The 21,626-nt window shown below is 46.6% G+C and overlaps 1 long non-coding RNA gene across 1 annotated transcript; it reads left to right on the forward strand.

The window, feature by feature from the left end:
- Window positions 1–429: 429 nt before the first annotated feature.
- On the forward strand, window positions 430–21,226 carry LOC149454741 (uncharacterized). The gene is made up of 2 exons (XR_016314171.1): window positions 430–907; window positions 20,598–21,226. It is a non-coding gene; the product is annotated as an uncharacterized LOC149454741 (long non-coding RNA).
- Window positions 21,227–21,626: the final 400 nt, after the last annotated feature.

The following is a 21,626-nucleotide window of genomic DNA, read 5'->3' on the forward strand; positions in this document are numbered from 1 at the left end:
TAAAAAAAAACCCAATATGTGTAAATTAATTGGTTAACGTGAAAGTTATAGCGTTTGCAAATGGCGGGAAAGATACTGGGATTTTTAGGGTTTTGTTTATACTAATAATGGCGGCGATCAGCGAATTATGGCGGCGCTCAGGGACTTATGGCAGCGAACAGCGACTTATGGCGGGACTGCGACGGACATTCTGACATTGGGGGGTACTGACTTGGGGTCACAGACATCCCCAAAAACACTAATACAGTGATCAGTGAAAAAAAAAAAAACTGACACTGTACTAATGGCAATGGGGAGGAAGGGGTTAACTTTATTTTGCAGGGAAGGGTTATAGGAGTGAGGGGAGTGTTTTACTAGGGGGCGGGGGTGTGTGCTGGATGGGACAAGGCTGAACGAGAGAGAGAAACTCTTCTTTCTTGATCAGCTCATCCTCGAGCTGACAGGGAAGTGACAGACAGCACAGCTACTGCAGCTGTGCTCTCTGTCACTGTTTGACGCCACTGGCCACTTTATTAGGTACACCTTGCTAGTACCGGGTTGGACCCCATTTTGCCTTCAGAACTGCCTTCATTCTTCATGGCATAGATTCAACAAGGTGCTGGAAACATTCCTCAGAGATTTTGGTCCATATTGAAATGATAGCATCACGCAGTTGCTGCAGATTTGTCGGCTGCACATCCATGATGCGAATCTCCCGTTCCACCACATCCCAAAGGTGCTCTATTGGATTGAGATCTGATGACTGTGGAGACCATTGGAGTGCAGTGAACTCATTGTCATCTTCAAGAAACCAGTTTGGGATGATCTGATCTTTGTGACATGGTGCATTATCCTGCTGGAAGGAGCCATCAGAGGATGGGAATACTGGAGTCATAAAGGGATGGACATGGTCAGCAACAATACTCAGGTAGGCTGTGGTGTTTAAATGATGCTCAGTTGGTACTAAGGGGCCCAAAGTGTGCCAAGAAAATATGCCCCACACCATTATACTACCGCCCCCAGCCTAAACCGTTGATACAAAGCAGGATGGATCCATGCTTTCATGTTGTTTATGCCAAATTCTTACCCCACCATCTGAATGCCGTAGCTGAAATCGAGACTCATCAGACCAGGCAGCATTTTTCCAATCTTCTATTGTCCAATTTTCGGTGAGCCTGTGCCAATTGTAGACACTGTTTCCTGGTCTTAGCTGACAGGAGTGGCACCTGGTGTGGTCTTCTGCTGCTGTAGCCCATCTGCTTCAAGGTTCGACGTGTTGTGCATTCAGAGATGGTATTCTGCATACTTTGGCTGTAACGAGTGGTTATTTGAGCTACTGTTGCCTTTCTATTATCTCAGACCAGTCTGCCCATTCTCCTCTGACCTCTGACATCAACAAGGCATTTCTGTCCACACAACGGCTGCTCACTGGATACTTTCTCTTTTTCGGACCATTCTCTGTAAACCCTAGAGATGGTTGTGTGTGAAAATCCCAGTTTTTTTGAAAATCAGCAGTTTTTGAAATACTCAGACCGTCTGGCACCAACAACCATACTATTTTTAATGTCACTTAAATTCCCTTTTTTCCCCATTCTGATGTTCGGTTTGAACTTCAGCAAGTTGTCTTCACCATGTCTAGATTCCTAAATGCATTGAGTTGCTGCCATGTGATTGGCTGATTAGCAATTTGTGTTACCACGCAATTGAACAGGTGCACCTAATAAAGAGGTTGGTGAGTGTATTTCATACTGTAATTGTCAGATACAATAGCATTATGAAAAGAAAAAAATTAAAAACAGAATTTTTTCACTTTGCTAGCCCGTTATTTTTATGTTTTTGATTATGTAGTATACCAAATAAAACCCTCTCAGCATGCAGCAGAGAGATGACAGCCTGTTTCATCCTCTCAGAGGCTATTATAAACAGGACATGTTCACCTTTAGTGGAAACCCCCATCCTTGGAACACTAACCTATCGTAAACTTAAATCCAGCCCTGTGCCTAGGTGCTCATTTACCTTTTCCAATGGCAGGTACTCCTATGTTGGTTACATCCCAGCCTGTGCATTAACCTCCCATAGCCTTGTTTGAGAAGTACCCATATGGAGAAAAATCCAATCAAAGTGTATGGGGCATTAATAGGTAGATTTTGCCAGCCAGGGTGTAAATATTGCAGGAGGCCATTGCCTCTGGAGGAGGTAAGCAATGGGTGTGGGGAAGGGTCAGTTTAGGACAGTTTAGGGGCATAGGGAGGGGTCTGCGGTGCAGGGGCGGACTGAAAACTCATGGGGCCCCCGGGCAATAGGGGATCATGGGCCCCTGTGTCCTCGCCCACACTCAAAAAAGCCTATGAAAAAGGTACCAGGGGCATCTCATGGGGCCCCCTACTGACCCCGGGCCCCTCGGGCAGTGCCAGAGTTTCCAAATGGTCAGTCTGCCCCTGCTGCGGTGTTTACTTGAAGTTGAACTTGTCCTTTAACTGCTTTGAGAAAGCTGCTCAAAGCTTGCTAAAAGCTCAGTAAAGGCTTGCTGTACACAGGGCCGTGGATAAGGGGGTACCACCAGTCCTTCTGTATGGGGCCCAGGCCAGCAGGGGGGCCCAGGCAACTGGGTGAATCAGATGTGGGCAGGGAGGGTGATCAGCATGGTGGGGGGGGGGGCAATTATTGGAATCGATCCCCTGTATGGCTCTCTCTGCAGCACCTGAAAGCTGGATTCTTCTCCTCTCCCTCCCGCTGGTTTTCAGATGCTGCAGAGAGAGCCATACAGAGGATCAGTTCCAGTATATGCCGCCCCACCCAGTGGTGTATTTAGGTTTTGTGCTTCCCTAGGCAACATAAAAGTCCACGCCCCCCATCCCCACTCGAGAAAGCCTTCCACCACTGCCCCCCATACACCAGCCACCATCACCCATGGCGAGAAAGAGAAAGACACTCACCCTCACAGTTCCGGACATCCCTGGGAACGAGAGTCGGGCTGTGCATACACGGTCATGAAACCTGCAGCCTCTCTCGGAACCCACCAGGTCCCCATGCCGCGTGTGTCCCTTCTTCTGTCCCTTCTTCCGTACTGCCCCCCTGAAAGATGCCGCCTTAGGCAAATGCCTTGTTTGCCTTGTGGTAAATACACCTGTGGCCCCACCCCTCACCCAGTCACCATTCCAATCACCCTCCCTGTGCACATTTGATTCACCCAGCTGCCTGGGCCTCCACAGTGCCAGCTTCCCTCCTCTCCTTCCAGCTGCAAACACACAATAAGATCCTTCAGGATGGAGAGTGGGGGAACGGTGCGATAAATATGTCACATTAACCAGTCCCTTCCTTTCCTGAATGAACACAATGAGTGTTCAGTATTGATCACTCACTGTGTTCATTCATAATGGAAGCATAGTAACCTGTGCTTTTTTTTTTTGAAGGGGGCCCTGTCAGGTTGGCTGTATGGGCCCCTGTGGTTTCTAACAGCCGCCCTGGTTGTACGCATTAGTCTTCAGATTCACATTTAGTTAATAAAGTCTATATGCAGATGGTCTTAGTTCCCATTTGCTTTTGCCATTTTGCTGTTTTGTGTGTTAAAGGATATGTAAACCAAACATTTCCTATTCCTGATATATGCCTGCTGTACCATGTACTTGTATGAAAAAGTACACTGTCTTCCTTGTGTTCCTGCCAGTCCCTCTGCTTTCCTATTACAAAACTGACCACAATAGGTATGTGATCACAGTGTGGTCAGTTCTCTAGCTGTGCTGGGAACTCAGCCTGCTCTCCTCCAATGATCAGACTTGTACTGACAGGCCTTTCCCCCCTGCACAGCCATTCACTGGGAAGATCAGTGTGATACTGTTTCTCCTCCCCCAGCTCCCTAAGATCCTTATGCAGCTGAGAACAGAGGGAATGTGATCACTTTAAAAAAAGGAGGGGGTATTTGTAATGTTTTTTTTTATATTTATACACATATGTTTTGCCTTTCATTTCTATTTTTACAAGGTACGGCTTCACATTTACTTTAAATTCCACATACATAAAGGACTTACAAAGACTATCCAGGGACTCATGCATCACAGTGACTGCAGACTACCCACGCACCCTGCACCACCATCAAGCTAGTAGCTGGTAGAACAACAACAAAAGCAGACTGACCTGTTCTGCTTACTATTCCTGACACATTCTTAGCACAGAGGAGTAGAGTGTATTATCTTTTGTCCTGCCCTTGGGTTTGGTAGGAAAATGTCACATTTTTTGAGGTAAGTAGATTTATCAGAGAGTTATTGTCAAGTAAACCAATGCATGCTGTTGCTGCCAGGGGCGGACTGACAACTCATGGGGCCCCCAGGCAATAGGGGATCATGGGGCCCCTGTGTCCTTGCCCACACTCAAAAAAGCCTATGAAAAAGGTACCAGGGGCATCTCATGGGGCCCCCTACTGACCTCGGGCAGTGCCCGAGTTTACAAATGGTCAGTCCGCCCCTGGTGCTGCTAACTCTGGTCTTGGCATCAATACATCGAAATGGTGAGAGACGGCAACTCCAAAGTCCATGTGAAGATTTTTATTAATCATACAGGAGTGACATAAAAAGTAACTGACGCATTTCGGCTAACAGCCTCGTTCACAGCATAAATGCTGCATTAGGCTGAAACGCGTCAGTTTGCTTTTTATGTCACTTCTGCATGATTAATAAAAATCTTCACATGGACTTCGGAGTTGCCGGCTCTCTCTATTTCAATGTATCGCATCCAGTGGTTGGAGGACACTATAGAGCCTAAGCACCCGTGTTTGGATTCCTCCACTTAATTGAAGGTGTGTTTGCCTGTGAGTACTGCTTTGGTTTTTTTTCATCTTGGCATGAATGGTCTCTGGTCAAGAAAATGCAGACAGAGTCAAGGGCGGACTGACAACTTATGGGGCCCCCGGGCAATAGGGGATCATGGGGTCCCTGTGTCCTTGCCCAAACTCAAAAAAAAGTCTATGAAAAAAGGTACCAGGGGCATCTCATGGGGCCCCCTACTGACCTTGGGCCCTCGGGCAGTGCCCGAGTTTCCAAATGGTCAGTCCGCCCCTGGACAGAGTATGCATCCCTACCTACTCTTAGATTGTAAGCTCTAATGGGCAGGGCCCTCCAAATCCTCCTGTATTAATATGTATTGTACCTGTGCTGTCTGCCCTTATGTTGTAAAGTGCATGTAAACTGTTGGCACTATATAAATCCTGTATAATAATAATAATAATTAATAATAATAAAAAATACTTTAATAATATCAATTACACAATAAATCACAGACAGGATCATATGAAGAAACAACAATGAAATTTAGGCACCTTTACATGGCTACATTCAGCTGCATTCGCTGTTCATTTGCAGCATTGGTACTCAAGATGTACAGTCAAAATCATTAGGAAAAAAATCCTCATTTGGCAAATCGCCCACTAGGTGATCTGGACCACGCCAAGCACGCTTGACCACTAAAGTCCAGTTTGTTGGAGTAGTATGATTGCTCTGTACCATGCTCTGCCACAATTCAGCATACTGTGCCCCTCTTGAAGGGGTGAGCACCACCACAGTTCAGCATACCGTGCCCCTCTTGAAGGGGTGGGCTCTGCCACAGTTCAGCATACCATGCCCCTCTTGAAGGGGTGAGCTTCGCCACAGTTCAGCATACCATGCCCCTCTTGAAGGGGTGAGCTTCGCCACAGTTCAGCATACCATGCCCCTCTTGAAGGGGTGAGCTCCACCACAGCTCAGCATACCGTGCCCCTCTTGAAGGGGTGAGCTCCTCCACAGATAGCATACTGTGCCCCTCTTGAAGGGGTGAGTTCGGGCACAGTTCAGCATACAGTGCCCCTCTTGAAGGTTGAGCTCCGCCACAGTTCAGCATACTGTGCCCCTCTTGAAGGGGTGAGCTCGGGCACAGTTCAGCATACACTGCCCCTCTTGAAGGGGTGAGCTCCGCCACAGTTCAGCATACCATGCCCCTCTTGAAGGGGTGAGCTCCGCCACAGTTCAGCATACCATGCCCCTCTTGAAGGGCTGATCTCAGGCACAGTTCAGCTTACTGTGCCCCTCTTGAAGGTTGAGCTCGGGAACAGTTCAGCATACCATGCCCCTCTTGAAGGGGTGAGCTCGGGCACGGAACCGATAACTGGCAATCCTGACAGGACACATTTATACTGATAATAAGGGCACTGATCATCAGTGCCCTGATTATTGGTGCAGCCACATCAGTGCCAATCAATGCCCATTGGTGCAGCATATTAATGCTCTTCAATGCTGCCTTTCAGTGCCCATCAGTGCAGCATATCAATGCCCATCAGTGCAGCATATCAATGCCCCTCTGTGCCACCTATCAGTTAAATTACTTATTTGCAACATTTTATAACAGGAACTAAGAAAAACTTATTTTTTTCAAAATGTAAATTTTTCTCATTTGTTTAGCAAATAATAAAAAAACCAAGTGGTGATTGCCACCAAACTATCTGTCTCAAAAAATAATAAACATTTCATATGAGTACAGGGTTGCAATTGTCATTCAAAGTGCAACAGCGCTGAAAGCTCAACATTGGCCTGGGCAGGAAGGCGGTGAAAGTGCCCTGTATTGAAGTTCAGCTAATGGTTGTTATTTCTGGAAAAATACCACTTCATGGCCACTAGATAGAGCTGGCGATCATAGAAAATCAATGCAAAAACAACACACAACAAATACAAAGCAAAATCATCAACATATGAGCAGAATTTGTGAAAGATGAAAACTTCTAGCATTTGACCGGCTAATTTTTCAAGCATAGACCCCTAAGTTTTCTTTGTTCTTTGTTTTCTGAAATGTTCTGCACTTCTTCCCAGTGCAGGTTTGCACACAGACACTCTCTGTATTCAGTAAGAACATGAGTAAATATTAGCAGTCATTATCATCACATTTACAAATTGCTCATGATATAAATAAATATACAATATCCTCAGGTCAGACAATGTGCTAGTATTTGTCAGGCAGAGTCAGTGGTTAACCGATACAAGAAGTAGGTAAATTATTATTATATTATACAGGATTTCTATAGCGCCAACAGTTTGTTCAGCGCTTTACAATATAAAGGAAGACAATACAGCAACAATACAGTTCAATACAAGAGGGTTAGGAGGGCCCTGATCCTGGGAGCTTACAATCTAAGCCCAACTGAACCCTTCAAGCTATATTAACCTCCCTGGCGGTATGATTCTTTCCGATTTTTTGTGCTGAAAGCGGTACCATTATTTTGCATGGAAATATGTAGTTTTTTATTGTAGGCTGTAATTTTTAGGAATAACTCACTGAAATCTGTCCGAACAAGAGTCTAGTAAACATCCCGGATATGATAAAACTTGAAACACGAAATCATAAATTATAATTTAATAAATAATCATAAAAAATAATATAATAATAAATTTAATTCAATAATATAATCAAACCAAAAACACTGAAATTTGAAATACAAAGGCAAATTCGCACATCGCTGAGCAAAGTCGCAAAATCGTTTTCAGTGTCTGATGCCGAATTTCCCCCACGAATCATTATCACTCAATTCTGCAAGTGGTTCTGATTTACTATCGCTGTTCTCTAGCCGGTCTAAAACCGATTTTGACCTAAAGGGACGCTTTTTGGACGCCATGGACGTTTCTCAGTTTCCAGGCAGAAAGAATAATCAAAATGCAGGCAGAGCGCAGGACAAAGCAGTAGGGACAAAATGTATGTGAAATGGTTTGATACAGGAATGTTTTACTATGTAATAATCATTTTTTTAAAAATTACATTTTTTTTTTAAATTTCAAATTTGCCGCCAGTTCCGGCGCCCGTACGTCCCGACATCACAGGGACTGGAACACGGAAGCCGGATGCCGGCATCGGCCGTAGGAGATGGCCGGGGACGCTGCAGGGGACACATCGTGGGAACGAAGGACAAGGTAAGCTCTGCAGGGACTCCCTGAGCAATGCCGCATGGTAAGCCCGAGTGTAGCTCGGGGTTACCACTTTTGGTACTGAAACTTTACCCCGAGCTACACTCGGGAATACCGCTAAGGAGGTTAAACCCAAAAGCAAATATTTATTATATTGCAGCTTACCAATTCTTACATGTGGTGGCTGCATTCATTTTCTATTTTATGCTTTCTTCTATTTTATTTATGGTGATCCAACTAGTAAGTCTGTTTTATTTTAAAAGAACAAGCTCTCTTCCAGATGTATCAGTTGACAAGGATGCGACATACCATTTACCACCGACATGAGTGCTTACAATGATTAGCTTTGATTTATTTATGTAAAACCTTTATCCCAAAAAAAAAAAAAAAAAAAAACAGTTTGTAACTGATTATAAATTGTTAGCTGGTGTTTGGCTTTACTTTGTTACTGTATCTAAATCTGCTAGTACATCTATCACTTGACTCCTCCAATATTGACAATGCTGCTGTCCAGAGGTGCCCCCTGTGCTCCTTCATCCAGAATGGGGGTGCTGCAATACAATGTTATGTTACTGGCCAGATCACCAGGTGAAAACAGAAGGGGAAAAAAGACCTAAAAAAGAAAACTAATGCAGCCACCACATCTAATGACTGGTAAGCTGTGATATAATACATTTTTGATTTTGGGTTTAATACTGCTTTAAGTTTCATGACTGTAATGTGTAACAGAGCTTTCTTTCGGTGGCATTTGATCACCTGTGTTTTTTTAATTTTTTTGCTCTATAAACAAAAAAAGGTTGACACTTTTGAAAAAAAAAAAAAAAAACTATATTTTTGACTTTTTTCTATTAAACATGTCCAGTAAAAAAATTTTAAAACTCATAAATTGAGGCCAAAATGTATTCTGCTCCATGTCTTTGCTAAAACAAATCCCAGTACATGTTGTAGTGTTTCCAAATGGCGCTATATATGCTGGAAGTTTTCTTACTAGTAATTGCGGCGATCAGCGACTTATAGTGGGACTACGGTGGGCATTCAGACACTGGGGGGAAATGACTGTCACTGACATCCCTAGTGACACTAAAACAGTGCTAATAAAAACTACTAACACTGTACTAATAACTCTGGGCAGGAAGGGGTTAACATTTGGGCCAATCAAAGGGTTAACTGTGTGCTGTGTGTGTTTTACTGTGTGCTGTGCTTTACACTGTAAGCATGCTGCTTTGTATGGCTCTGCTATGCAATGCCATACAAATCAGTGTGCAGGAGCTGACAGGGGAGAGATCTGTATTGTTTATATACAGGTCTTTCCCCTGTCAGCGATACTTGGTGATCGCCGGGGGCTGGCGGGTAATCACTGGCCGAGCCCAGTGATCGACAGCCGAGGCAGCGAATGGCAGTCGATCACATGCCAAATCATATACATATATATATACACACACACACACACACACGCAGGGATGGACTGACAACTCATGGGGCAATAGGGGATCATGGGGCCCCTGTGTCCTCGCCCACACTCAAGCACACCCAAAAAAGCCTATAAAAAAAAAAAAAAAAAAAAAAAAAAAAAAAAAAAAAAAAAAAAAAAAAAAAAAAAAAAAAAAAAAAGGTACCAGGGACATCTCATGGGGCCCCCTACTGACCCCGGGCCCTCGGGCAGTGCCCTAGTTCCCCAATGGTCAGTCGCCCTTGTATATACGTGATTTTGCACAGTTGTGCTGCCCTGTAGCAGTATTTCTGCTATAGGGTGGCGTGGAAGAGGTTAATTGTTACACGCTGGGGAATAGGGATGTCAGAACGAAAGCAGGAGAGCCGGATCTCTGCTTGATGTTAAAGAGCAGCTGTCTGACTGTCTAGAGCGGTGCTGATAGGAGCTGTACACATGCCATGGCCATGATCAGGGGCGGACTGACAACTCATGGGGCCCCCAGGCAATAGGGGATCATGGGGCCCCTGTGTCCTTGCCCAAACTCAAAAAATCCTATGAAAAAGATACCAGGGGCATCTCATGGGGCCCCCTACTGACCCCGGACCCCAAGTTTCCAAATAGTCAGTCCGCCCCTGGCCATGATAAGCAAAATATGATACCCATCTAAGTGAATGGGGCCACACTGGAACTGCCCTGCATGGTACAGCACAGTGGTTACAGTAAGTAGGTAGCACTCATGCCTATCAGCACTAGAGCTTTCGGTTTGAATCCCAACCATGTCACCACCTGCCTGGATTTTGCATGTTCTCCCTGTGTCTGTGTGGGTTTCCTCTGGGTACTCCGGTTTCCTTCCACACTCATGCTGGTAAGTTGATTGGCTCCTGTCTAAATTGTCCCTAGTATGTGTATGTATGAATGTGAGTTAGGGACCTCAGATTGTATGCACCTTAAGGGACAGGGACTGATGTGAATATACAATATATATTGTGGGACCTCGCTTCAAGTGGTAGAGCTTCTTCAAAGCACACAGCAACTCGCTTATTTTTTAAGGGCCCGTTTGCCCACTTTTATTTAAGAAAGTTCAAACAACCAAAATTCTTCCCACGCAGGGGTATCCACCATCACACGAATTAAAATAATCAGTATTCAGCCTCCTGGCTTGTACGCAGTTTTAAGTCTGCCTCCTGCAGACTCTTCCCCAAAGTATGGCACTAGCACACAGCTAGTCTGGCTTCCACCTCTCCTAGGTGTAGCCCACCTGACTCCGTTTGCCGGGGTGGAGCTCAGACTCATGGCCTGGCCTCCACAAAAAGGCCTGCACACACCTGTGCAATCAGCACACTGGCTGCTCCCAAAATATGGGCCCAGGATTGGAGATTTCATCCCTCCCAAATCTTAGAAATCTCCAGGCAACAGGTCCCAAAACAGGCTTTACAAACCAAAGAGGAAACTTATAAACCCGTTTCCTCTGCATTATGAGAACTGCCTGGAGCCCCTCAACCTGCATGGTTGAGAATCCTGGGTCTCCATCATGATTTCCACCGTGGCAGGATACCGCACTGCCACATATCCCCCCCCCCTTTGTTTTGATCCCGTAGGGGGCAGAACACACAACTTATACCTTCTGGCACCTCTGTGCCAGCTCTCACTTACAGGGGTCCAATCTAGTCTAACCATACCTTTCCTAAAGGGGAACTCTACCCAATGACTCCTTTGGTGTCTCTCCCCAAGCCCCATTGTCACTCTGCTATGGGCTCTACTCAGACCTTCCCTATTCTTTTTCCGGGTGCATTTCCATAACCACTTTCTCTCCTGAGATCTTAACGGGGTCCCCCTGGCCTTTCTACCAACCTTTCTGCCCCTTTGCTTCAGGTGCTCAGGTTTCCTAATACCTCTCTCAGTATTCCTGTCCCAAGGCTGTAGGGGAACTATTTCTACTGTATTTGTACCGGGACCACCCCCCTGATTTCTTGTACTTTTAGCTATCAAACCTGCATGACTCATCACCACAGCATTCAGTTTACCATGAACAGTTATATTCCAGTCAGTCAATATTACACCTTTCAATATCTTTTCCAGCATTTGTTAGGACAGTGTCTGCAGAGGGCACACCATAGGGCAGCCATCACCCACGTGAACCTCACAAAATGCCACTTCACCTGGTGTCATGTACTCTGCAGGCGGCTGTCTCACCATTTTAACTTTTGCTACACCACTTGGATCTGTATCCAAACCCTGTACAGATGAGCTCTCTTCTGATCCATTTTGCCAGTTTTCACATACCATTTGTCCCTGTATTTCAGGTGTCTTATCAGAACTGCTACATAAACCTCTTTTTGGCCCAATGACCCCGATTTCTTTATGCATATCCGTTTGAGCCCTGGTCAGGATCTCTGCTGTTCTCTGGTCCATGCTCGGCCCTTCCATCTCATGTGGTATGTCCACTGGTGCAGTCAACACGCCCTTCACCGACAACTGACCAGCACCATCCTGGACCATAGCAGCAGAAATGCTTCCCACCTGGCTGTTAGGAGGTGAAACCTTTTTTGACTCATTTTCCAATACTCCAAGACATTTCTCATATATCACATTTACAGGTAGTCCAGCAGCATACCCTGATACAACTTTTAACACCATCAACAAATTCCGAAACAAACAACTTTGTTTCGCTTTGATCTGTACAGCCAGCCATTTGGTGCTCCACCTAGTGGTACTCCGCAGTACCAGACCATCTGACTGTGGAGGAGACACCCCAGTATACATTGGTTGTACATTCCAAAGTTCAAGCATCTCCTTTAATACTTTGGATACAACCCAACCACTTGACTCTAAACCTAAGACCTTCCTGACCATATTTAGGGCACTGGGAACGCTGAGAGACTCACCTGCTGAGACTTGAGAAGTTGAAATTTTTAAAGGGACCTTCTCCAAGCTGGAGACAACCACAGCCTGGTGCTCCACCAGAGCGCTGCCATGTGCTGGGCTCACTCTCAACATCTCAGACTCAGTATCCACAAGCTGCCCCTGATCATTCCCAGTGACAACATCATTTTGACACTCCATGCCAACATCACTTTTGTGGGTCACAGACAAATTCTCTGCTGTATACACGCCCTTATCTATAGGCCGTTCTATAGATCTTCCTGCTGGCACAGCAGAAACAGTGTCCACCTTATTTTTTTGCATAAAAGCCTCATCTAACAACGAGATTAGCCGTTTACCCCAACTATCCCAGTCCATTGTATATGTGCTCAATTCACCAGTGCTCCTCAGCACCGATCCATCCGCCCAAGGAGACACACAAGAATAGACGGGCTTAGTTGCAGATCCATTGCACAAATCACTCTGGATCACGTCTGACTTGGGTAACACCTGTTTTCCCACTGCAGGTTGCAATACCTCACATCCACCACTTTGCTCTGGTGATACTTCCTGAATTACATACACACTTGCATTTTTCCCAGGCTGCATTAACCCGCTGTTCACCTGAACACTTTCAGTATTGTTAGACTGCACCAACACACTCCTATTACAAGGTGCAGTTCCACTCTGCTCCAGAGTGACATCGCAGTTGTCCAGGGCAACCTCCGGCTCCAATACACGGAGACCCCTGGAGATGTCTAAGGACACCTGTGCTGTCTTACCACCAGTTGCTATGGGAAACGACCCATCTTTAACTATAGCTTTTGCACTGCAAGAGCTCAGGGTTTTCCCAACAGCAGAACATTTCACATCAACATCAGCATTTTTAGCTCTTGTGGGCTGTTCTATCCCACTACCAACCTGTGACTGGCACACATTCGTGACATCACTTGCATTTTGAGAACCATGCACAGGTTTAACTTTAACCCCTAACTCCCCACTGTACAAGGCACTGCACAGGGAAAAGTCACTCTCAAAAGCACATTCAGTGGCCCAACTAACTGGGGTCACTCCTACATCAGAATGGACAGTCTCATAACCAGTCCTTCTCAACATGACAGTCCCAGCCATGGTTTTATCACACACAGTCTTACCCACCACAGTAGTAGGTGTCACCATCTTCATTTGAGTGCGTTGTCTCATAAACGCATCCTCAACTGCACTTTCCTTGGCAACCTTTTCCTTGCCCCAAGGTGAAGTAACAGACGCCATCATAGGCTCCATGGACTCTCTGGCACCCCCTGCAGGTAACACAAGATCCCTGTTGCCAGAGGTGGTTGCTGACATTTTAAAATAAGAATCTGGACTTGCAGTTGTAGATATTTGCCCAGTATCAGCAGTATTCCAGAGTCTAGGACAGGAAAAGATCCCATGCCCCCACTGACCACATTCCAGGCATGGTACATTTCCACTCTTATCTTTGTTGGGACACTGAGCCACATCTTCAATGCAGCTCCTCCTTCCAGGCACTACTTTTTCTCCGGTCACCATGGGAGATTGCACTCTCCAAGCAGAACTTTGCTGGCTCTTTCCAACACGCTGTATTGGCTCCTCTTGATGCCACTTGCCATGATCCTTATATGACATAGCCCCCCGTACACAGACAGCCCGACTGGCCTCCTCTGTGTTGCTATGGGCCTTCACTCTTGGTCCTGGCCTCTGGTCAGCTCCTCTCCTTGCACATAGCATAGGCTTCTCTCTGCTGGACCAACTCTCAAGCCATGACACATTCACATTTTTCACAACAGCTACTGGTTTAACTGCAGCAGTGTTGCCATGGGTGACAACACCCCTCTCCCAGGTATGGACATCCTGCAGCTCTCTCCTTGCACTGAAGGTTGGCTTGCTTTCCTCTTTAGGTTGGTTCAATGCTGCCAGGTGCCGCTTGCACCAGTCCACAGCAGACTCACCCACATCTAAGTTTCCCGGCTTGGCTGGGGCATGCGATATATAACCCCCTAGCCACAGGGCTCTCTCTCTCATTTCAGCAAACATTGCCTCCTTTTTCTGTTTTGACCGCCCCATCTTTGCAGTCATGCACACAGCAGTGTGTTTCACGGTTCAGCAACACCATGGAACACTGTCTCTTTAAGGCAAAGTCCTTTCCTCTAGCAGGTTCTCCTCACCTGCACACACAGATAGTGCAGACTTGTGCAGACTTATGCACCAAACAGTTCATATAACTGATGAACTTACTTCAATCGCTGGGATCGCCAATTCTGCCCACGGCATCCTCCACCATATGTGGGACCTCGCTTCAAGTGGTAGAGCTTCTTCAAAGCACACAGCAACTCGCTTATTTTTTAAGGGCCTGTTTGCCCACTTTTATTTAAGAAAGTTCAAACAACCAAAATTCTTCCCACGCAGGGGTATCCACCATCACACGAATGCAAATAAACAGTATTCAGCCTCCTGGCTTGTACGCAGTTTTAAGTCTGCCTCCTGCAGACTCTTCCCCAAAGTATGGCACTAGCACACAGCTAGTCTGGCTTCCACCTCTCCTAGGTGTAGCCCACCTGACTCCGTTTGCCGGGGTGGAGCTCAGACTCATGGCCTGGCCTCCACAAAAAGGCCTGCACACACCTGTGCAATCAGCACACTGGCTGCTCCCAAAATATGGGCCCAGGATTGGAGATTTCATCCCTCCCAAATCTCTTAGAAATCTCCAGGCAACAGGTCCCAAAACAGGCTTTACAAACCAAAGAGGAAACTTATAAACCCGTTTCCTCTGCATTATGAGAACTGCCTGGAGCCCCTCAACCTGCATGGTTGAGAATCCTGGGTCTCCATCATGATTTCCACCGTGGCAGGATACCGCACTGCCACAATATGTAAAGTGCTGCGTAAATTGATGACGCTATATAAGTACCTGTAAAGATTAAATAAATAAAACAGAGATGGGTTACTTTTCAGAGGGTGATTCCCATTCACATTGCACAAACGTGCTTTTTTGGGGGGTGGTTTTATTGCATTACAGCATAGTGCAGCCCACTTATTTGAATGGGATGCCCCATGTGTGACAAATGTGCCATAGAAGCTACTGCACCTTTTTTTGGATGCAGAGTTTGGCGCATGTTTAACCGCACATTATATTGCCATGCACAAAAACATGAATTTACCGGCTGCCTTTGAGTTCAGAACGTAGATATGAATGCAGCCTAAAAGAGGGTCCTGGCTGCAATAGGATGATGTCCTGGCAGGACAGGATGATGCCATCTCTGGGAGTGTTTCAGTCAGGCTTCAGGAGGTACATAAATGACCTACAACCAGGGGCGTCCCTAGGCAGATGCAGGGGGTGCGCGCCACAACGGGTGACACCTTTTGCACGGGGTGACACCGGACCCGCTCCACGAAAAGGTAAGTTTTAATGCAAGCCGACGATCCCCGCAGGATAGATCAGGGGTGGAATGACAACTCAAGGGGCCCCCGGGAAACAAGGGATCATGGGGCCCCTGTGCCCTCGCCCACAAACAAACCACACCCAAAAAAGCCTATGAAAAGGTACCAGGGGCATCTCATGGGGCCCCCTACTGACCCCGGGGCCTCGGGCAGTGCCCGAGTTCGCAAATGATCAGTCCGCCCCTGGGATTGAGCATTATGGATCAGAATCCGATCCATTATCCTCCCCAATCCACAGATACGATCCATCCTGCGGGATCATCGGCTTGCAACCTATACGGGGTTATCTGATCTCTCCATGACAGCGGTTCTCAACCTGGGGGTCGCGACCCCTTTGGGGGTCGAACGACCATTTCCCAGGGGTCGCCTAAGACCATCGGAAAACACATATTTCCGATGGTCTTAGGAACCGAGACACCGCTGCAGTCTCCGGCGATGTGTGGGCGGGATGATACGCTGCTGTCACCTGGCCACACCTCCGGGATCGCTCAGCAGCTCCGCCTCCTCGCCGCTGATTGGCCACCGGAACTGTAGCTCAGGAGAGGCACACAGGCGGCCAATCACCGGCGAGGAGGTGGAGCTTGGAGAGGAGGAGCCGAGCGGCAGCGCGCGTACATCAAAGAAGATCGAGGGAGCTGCCGGAGCGAGTGAAGAGGAGAGCGGCCAGAGAAGGAAGACAGCTGACAGGTAAGTGAGAGAGCGAGCCCAGGCTGTCACTAATACCAACGATGGGGCACTATTCCTCCCCCCACTGACACCAACGATGGGGCACTATTCCTCCCCCCACTGACACCAACGATGGGGCACTATTCCTCCCCCCACTGACACCAACGATGGGGCACTATTCCTCCCCCCACTGACACCAACGATGGGGCACTATTCCTCCCCCCACTGACACCAACGATGGGGCACTATTCCTCCCCCCACTGACACCAACGATGTGGCACTATTCCTCCCCCCACTGACACCAACGATGTGGCACTATTCCTCCCCCCACTGACACCAACGATGGGGCACTATTCCTCCCCCCACTGACACCAACGATGGGGCACTATTCCTCCCCCCACTGACACCAACGATGGGGCACTATTCCTCCCCCCACTGACACCAACGATGGGGCACTATTTCCCCCCCCCTGACCCCAACGATGGGGCACTATTCTCCCCTCCACCACACTGACATCAATGATGGGGCAATATTCCTCCCACTGACACCAATGATGGGGCACTATTCCTCCCACTGACACCAATGATGTGGCACTATTCCTCCCACTGACACCAATGATGGGGCACTACTCCCCCCACTGACACCAATGATGGGGCACTACTCCCCCCACTGACACCAATGATGGGGCACTACTCCCCCCACTGACACCAATGATGGGGCACTATTCCTCCCACTGACACCAATGATGTGGCACTATTCCTCCCACTGACACCAGTGATGGGGCACTACTCCCCCCACTGACACCAGTGATGGGGCACTACTCCCCCCACTGACACCAGTGATGGAGCACTACTCCCCCCACTGACACCAATGATGGGGCACTACTCCCCCCACTGACACCAATGATGGGGCACTACTCCCCCCACTGACACCAATGATGGGGCACTACTCCCCCCACTGACACCAATGATGGGGCACTACTCCCCCCACTGACACCAATGATGGGGCACTACTCCCCCCACTGACACCAATGATGGGGCACTACTCCCCCCACTGACACCAATGATGGGGCACTACTCCTCCCACTGACACCAATGATGGGGCACTATTCCTCCCACTGACACAAATGATGTGGCACTATTCCTCCCACTGACACCAGTGATGGAGCACTACTCCTCCCACTGACACCAGTGATGGGGCACTACTCCCCCCACTGACACCAGTGATGGAGCACTACTCCCCCCACTGACACCAGTGATGGGGCACTACTCCCCCCACTGACACCAATGATGGGGCACTACTCCTCCCACTGACACCAACGATGGGGCACTATTCCTCCCACTGACTCCAACGATGGGGCACTATTCCTCCCACTGACACCAACGATGGGGCACTATTCCTCCCACTGACACCAACGATGGGGCACTATTCCTCCCACTGACACCAACGATGGGGCACTATTCCTCCCACTGACACCAACGATGGGGCACTATTCCTCCCACTGACACCAACGATGGGGCACTATTCCTCCCACTGACACCAACGATGGGGCACTATTCCTCCCACTGACACCAACGATGGGGCACTATTCCTCCCACTGACACCAACGATGGGGCACTATTCCTCCCACTGATACCAACGATGGGGCACTATGCATCCCACTGACATCAGTGATGGGGCACTATTCCTCCCACTGACACCAGTGATGGGGCACTATTCCTCCCACTGATACCAACGATGGGGCACTATTCCTCCCACTGATACCAATGATGGGGCACTATTCCTCCCACTGATACCAACAATGGGGCACTACTCCTCCCACTGACACCAATGACATGGCACTACTCCTCCCACTGCAAAATTACAGTTATGAAGTAGCAATGAAAATAATTTTATGGTTGGGGGTCACCACAACATGAGGAACTGTATTAAGGGGTCGCGGCATTAGAAAGGTTGAGAACCACTGCTCCATGAGCTCCACAAAAAGGTAAGTTTTAAAGCACACCGACGATCCCCGCAGGATGGATCGGATCTGCGGATTGAGCATAATGGATCAGAGTCCGATCTATTATCCTCCCCAATCCGCAGATCCGATACATCCTGTGGGGATCGTCGGCTTGCAACCTATATGGGGTTAACTGATCTCTGCACAAGATCGGCGTACTTTAAAACTTACCTTTTCGTGGACAGATCAGTTAACCCGGTATAGGTTGCAAGCTGACGATCCCCACAGGATGGATCGGATCTGCGGATTGGGGAGAATAATGGATCAGACTCTGATCCATTATGCTCGATCTGCAGATCCGATCCATCCTGCGGGGATCGTCGGTGTGCTTTAAAACTTACCTTTTCGTGGAGCTCGTGGAGAGATCAGTTAACCCCGTATAGGTTGAAAGCCGATGATCCCCGCAGGATGAATGGGATCTGCAGATTGGAGCATATAATGGATCGGACTCTGATCCATTATGCTCAATCTGCAGATCCGATCCATCCTGCGGGGATCATCGGAGGGGGTGTCACCAAGTGTTCCGGCAGAGGGTGTCACCAACCCTAGGGTCGCCCCTGCCTGCACCTATAGCAAGGACATTATTCAGCTTTAGTCAAAGCTGCACAGGTTGTTTTTATGTACAGGCGCCTTTTAACCACTTGACTTCCGGAAGATTTTACCCCCTTCCTGACCAGACCATTTCTTTGCTATACAGCACTGCGATACTTTAACTGACAATTGAGCGGTCATGCAACGCTGTACATAAATTATGTTTATGTCCTTTGTTCCCACAAACAGAGCTTTCTTTTAGTGGTATTTGATCGCTACTGGGTTTTTAATTTTTTTGCACTATAAACAAAAAAGATCAATAGTTTTGAAAAAAAGTAAAAATTTTTTTTTACTTACTCCTATAAAACATATTCAATAAAAAATAAATAAATAAATAAAATCCCTTCATAAATGTAGGTCACAATGTATTCTGATGCATATTTTTTTTGGTAAAAGAAATTCCAATAATTGTATATTGATTGGTCTGCGCAAGAGTTATAGTGTCTACAAACTATGGATATATACTGGGAGCTTTATTTAATCATTTGTTTTATACTAGTAATGGCAGTGATCAGTGACCGATAGTGGGACTGAGACAATTTGACACTAACTTTGTGGGAACCAGTGACACTAATACAGTGATCAGAAAAAAGAAAAGAAAACATCTCTAACAATACACACCAAACTGAGCATGTGCAGAGTGACTCCACATGATATGTCTTATCAGGAAATAAGAAGGGGACACTGGAAGAAGGGGAGGATCAGAGAAGACAGGATCAAACAGCCTTTTGACACAATACAGAGGCTTAACCCCTTAGGTTCCACAGTGAGTATAACAAGCATGCTTCACTGCATATACAGACTGATTGTACTGTTGTGGGTTTAGTAACACTTACATTTTATGACTAAAGTTCCACTTTAAAGTGGTTGTAAATCCTTACATATACTCAGTGCAGTGACTATCCTCGGGTAATACCCAGAGATGAACTACATCCTCTTGTATACATTGTACCTGGTTATATGCAGCCGTCTCGTTTCTACAGCCACTCAAAGTGCAGAATTTATACAGCTTGTCTGAGCTTTCAGGAAGCAAGGGGCAGGGAGCTGCAGTTACACTCTGCAGAGCTCAGTGAGAGCTGATTGGAGGGAAGGTACATCCCCCCCCCCCCTTTACACAGCACACAGAAGCTGAGGCTGTCAATCACACGCTGTGTGCAGGAGCTCCCTCCCCTGTCACTTTATCATCTCTTGGTGTCAGGAAAACCTGTCAGAAGTGACTCACACTAATAGCAGAGGAACCAGACAACAGACAGAAATGACACTCAGTACTCTGGATTGAGACAAGTACACACTACAGAGGAGTTTGCTTTGTTCCTATTTCCATGTCTGATGTTTAACACCATTTTGTTATACTTCAAGTATCATTTCTTGTAGGGTGTAACATTCGACACTTAACAATCCATTCAACCTTTACTTTGGTGTCATCACAATCCCGGATATAAAAGGTCTGACAAATATTTGCTTTAGCTACGATGAAAGATTTATTGTCTCGTGTAAATCCATCATTACACACAGTAATCTCCGAGTGATGAAGGAACTGATTAAGTTGTGCTAACTATATAGGGGAAAAAAAGTTATAATTTTACAGTTTTGGGTATGGTTTACTGCGGGGGTTTTTTTAATCATAAATAAAGTTTTCTTTTATTAATAATAATAAAAAAAATAATAAATGCTAATTTTTTTGCAGGTCTCTAACATCCACCAGCTCCGTGATGTGGTCATGGAGGAGGGGAAGAGGACTCCAGTGGCAACCTGTAAAGCTCTGGTGAACTCCATGCCCAAGAGGGTTAAGGCAGTGCTGGAAAATAATGGGAGCCACACAAAATATTGACACTTTGGGCCCAATTTGGACCTTGTCACTTAGGGGTGTACTCACTTTTGTTGCCAGCGGTTTAGACATTAATGGCTGTGTGTTGAGTTATTCAGCAAATTTACATGTTATACAAGCTGTACACTGACTACGTCACATTGTAGCAAAGTGTCATTTCTTGTCACATGAAAAGATAGAATCAAAAATTTACAAAAATGTGAGGGGTGTACTCACTTATGGGAGATACTGTATATAGACCAGGGCACCATTTTATTGTGGACAATCAAGGAGGAGGAGCCAAAGACACCGTGATGTCACACTGCCGGTTCCACGTGGAGGCCCGCCAGCCATCTTAATTACTGGATGGTCAGTCCATTACATTTACTCTGCTGCTCACTCTGCTGTATTTGGAGCATTTTCTCTGCTGCTCACTCTGCTGTATTTGGAGCTTTGGAATTGCTAAAATCATGTTTTTAATCTAATAAATTAAATATTCATACCTACTACACTATGGGCATTTTCTATGGTGATTTATTTCTAGAGGCTTCCATGATCCAGCCAACACAGTATCCAGAGAAGGGAGTTCCTTAAAGTAGGCTTCTACATGTTGGTTATGTGTTAGAGAAGACACTAGTATCTTGTGATGAGGCAGAACATGGTTTTACTTGTGTGGCTTAAGTTGCAAACATACAGAACACATTTCAGCAGACATCTTGGTTTTTTTTTGAAGAGAGGAAGAGAGGAATAGGAAGACAGAACCAACAAGTTTTACACATATGCACAACTAGTAACCTTAGTGTACAGTGCCATCTACTGGTCAAGTGATATTAACACACAATACTATATAGTACATGCTGTTGTATTCCCAACACTACACCCGTCCATCCCTTAAAGGTATCTTTGGCC

The sequence above is a fragment of the Staurois parvus genome, unplaced genomic scaffold, assembly GCF_062004578.1.
Source record: "Staurois parvus isolate SC_StPar_1 unplaced genomic scaffold, SC_StPar_1.0 ptg000418l, whole genome shotgun sequence".
Taxonomy (NCBI): Eukaryota; Metazoa; Chordata; class Amphibia; order Anura; family Ranidae; genus Staurois; species Staurois parvus.